The sequence below is a fragment of the Pediculus humanus genome, genomic scaffold (assembly GCF_000006295.1).
Source record: "Pediculus humanus corporis 1103172108256 genomic scaffold, whole genome shotgun sequence".
In the NCBI taxonomy this organism is placed as follows: domain Eukaryota; kingdom Metazoa; phylum Arthropoda; class Insecta; order Psocodea; family Pediculidae; genus Pediculus; species Pediculus humanus.
Window position 1 is genome coordinate 458,520 of NW_002987825.1, and position 3,279 is coordinate 461,798.

Genomic DNA, 3,279 nt, shown 5'->3' on the forward strand with positions numbered 1-3,279 from the left:
TTTAATGTAAAATATTTGCTGGGGAGGCTCTCCGGAGTTTATTTTTTTTTTTTTTTTATATTGAAACGATTTTTATTTTTTATTTTTTTTTTAACGCGTCGTCGTCGTTCTCGTCTTCTGCTTTCGAAATTAAAACTAAAAAAATTGCGGTTCGTGATGACGTCATCGATGCGTTTCACTTCACTTTTTGAAAAATTATTTAATTAAATTTAATAAAATTTAACGTACGTAATTCATACATAATTTTTTTTTTTATTAAATAAAAATTAATGATTCGAACCCCTGTGGGAAAAAAGGGAAAAAGGGGGAAAGAGGAGGAGGAAGAGGAGGAAATAAAAGTAAAACAAATATGAAAAAAAATCACGTACGATTTCACATGGAAAATTTAAATGTAAACAACAATTTTTTTTTTTTTTAAAGTAAAAATCTCTCGTTTGCTTTTTCTTTTAAATTATTTTAAATTTCGGTTATTATTTATACACGTATAAATAATTTGATTTTAAGCAGACGACGCGTGGGTATTAATCACGTGATAGAAAAAAACAATTTATTAAAAACCTATATAATTATTCCGTGTCGAACGAAAAATCTCCGGCAATAAGAAAAATTAAAAAAATTTAAATTTTTTTTCGCGCCTTTTTCTTACATAATAATAATAATAATAAAGCGGATTATTTTTCGTGTAATATATAAATAATTAAAAATAAAATTAAAAAAAAAAATTTTAATGTAAGGAGACGGAAAATTAATTATCTCGGTGTGTAAAATTATTATAAATAATAATTTGATTTTCAATTAAATTTTTGGGTTTTAAGTTTGGCGGTTTCGATCCACCATTTTGATTTTTAGTGGTTTTTTCGTTTGTCGCTTTTTTCCTTATATAAATAATATACAAACTAAATTTTTTAACTTTTATATCATTATTATTATTTATACTACTAGTTTTTCTATTTTATTAAATTATTTCGAGTTTTTTTTTTTTTTTTCGTAAAATGTTTTACGTGATTGATTGATCGATCGATCGATCGTATCGATTATTTCGTCTCTTTCATAATCGGTTGTTACGTATGCGAAACATTTTCGTTTTTTAATAATAATAATAATAATAATAATTTTCTTTATTACCATTTTACACTTTTAATTTTATTTTTAATGGCGAAAATGGCAGGGTAAGGAGGAGGAAGGGGAGGAGGAGGGGAGGGGAAAAACGTTAAGCTATAAAATGTTTTGTTGTTAATAAATCAACAACAACACATTCGAAATCATTAATTTTATTTATTTATTTTTTTTTTAAAAAGAGAAAACCTCGGAGGAAAAAAAAAAAATTTTTTTTTTATATATTGTCTGATTTATGAGAATCATTTTTTTAATTTTTTTTTCGTGGTTTTTTGTTAATAAAAAATGGGTTGCTGTTGTTGCTAACATTTAAATGAATACGACAAAAAAAAAAAAAAATTTTCCATCGTCGTCGTCGTCGCTTCCATTAATGTGATGGACGAAAATAATAATAATATGTTTTTTTTTAATTAAATTTAATTATTTGCGAAAAAAAATACAAAAATTTTACCATCATCATCATCATCATCATCATTATTATTACTTCAAGGGGGGGGAAAAAAAAAAAAATGTCTCCGATGTTTAAATTTTAACGAAATTTTTTTTTTTTTTTAATGAGAAAAAGAAAAGGAGAAGGAAAAAAACAATTTGTTTTATTTTCCCTTAACTTTTCTAATTAGTTAATTTACCATTCAGTGCTACCAACCGACTGATTATTTACTTTTTTTTTTTTTTGTAAAATTGGCTTCTTGCCGGTCTTGTAAAAAAATTATTATTTTTATTTTTTTGTTTCTTTTACCCTTTACGCAGTTTATTATAAATTATTATTTTTCTCAGTCGTAAAAAAAAACGTACGATGATAATAATAATAATAATAATAATAATAATAATAATAATAATAATAATAAGTAATAATAATAATAATAAATAGAAACGTAGTTGTAATTTCCGGTTTTTAGAATCGAAATCAATTAAAACATTTTCAATTTATTTATTATTACGCGTATAATAATTTAAAAATTATAACAAACATAAATATAAAGTTAACATTTCCAATGGATAGAAAAAAAAGGAAAGGAAAAAAAGGAAAAGAGTTAAGAGTTGGTAGGAGGAAATGTTTTGAAGATTTTTTTTTTTTTAAGTAAAAGAAGGCAGGCAGGCAGGAAAGAGGAAATATTTTTGACGTTTTTGAATTACTTCCTTTAATATTTCATCCTCTTGAACAATTTCTTAGTTTATGTACTTTCCCCTTTTTCCCTCTCTCTCTCTCTCTCTTTCTTTGTTTTCTTCGATTATTATTATTATTATTTTTAAAAAAGAAAAAACGAAAGAAAGAAGAATTCACCAGTATAAATAATTATTACGACTTTTTTAAATAAGCTTATCGAAATCGTAATGAATTATTTACGTTTTTTTGTTTTTTTTTCAACGGAAAAATTCTTTTTTGTTTATAAAAAAATTACGGATAAAGTAAACATAAAATTAAGTAAAAGAGAGAGAGAGAGAGAAAGAGAGAGGATAAAACTTTTTTTTTTAATAAATTAATAAATTATCGCCTTATTTAAATAAATAAATATTGTTATTTATTAAAAATTATAAAAACTCTACGAACAAAAAAAAAAAAAAAAGAAATAAAAATAAACACGTGATTTATTATTATTATTATTATTATTTATCAATATTTAAACAAGAAAGAAAAAAATTATTATTCAATTTTTCGCAAGTAAATTATTATTATTATTATCTCTCCTAAACACGACAAGGTTCTTATTTGTTTGTTTTTTAAGCATTTATTCCAGGTTTCTACCCGATTCCTTAGGGATAAATGCTCGAATTTTTTTTAGCGCTATTTATAAAATTTTCCGAAAATTGTGGGCTTTGTATTATTATTATTATTATCATTATTATTATTATTATTCGATATAATTTATTTATAATTAATTATTAATAACGACTTTTTTTAAAAAAAATATCAAATGTGTAATTTAAAATAATAAATAAACAATAACAACAACAACAACAATTTAAACAATTAGAGAGAGAGAGAGAGAGTGTATTCCATAGAGTAATTAAACGAATTATTTACCGTTATGTTGCAAAGTGTACGAAAAAGGTTAAATATATCGCCGTTAATAAAAATCTAAATTTTATTTACGTCATACTATAAAAATAATGGATTGATGATAATGATGATGATTATTATCACGACGAAGACGATGATGA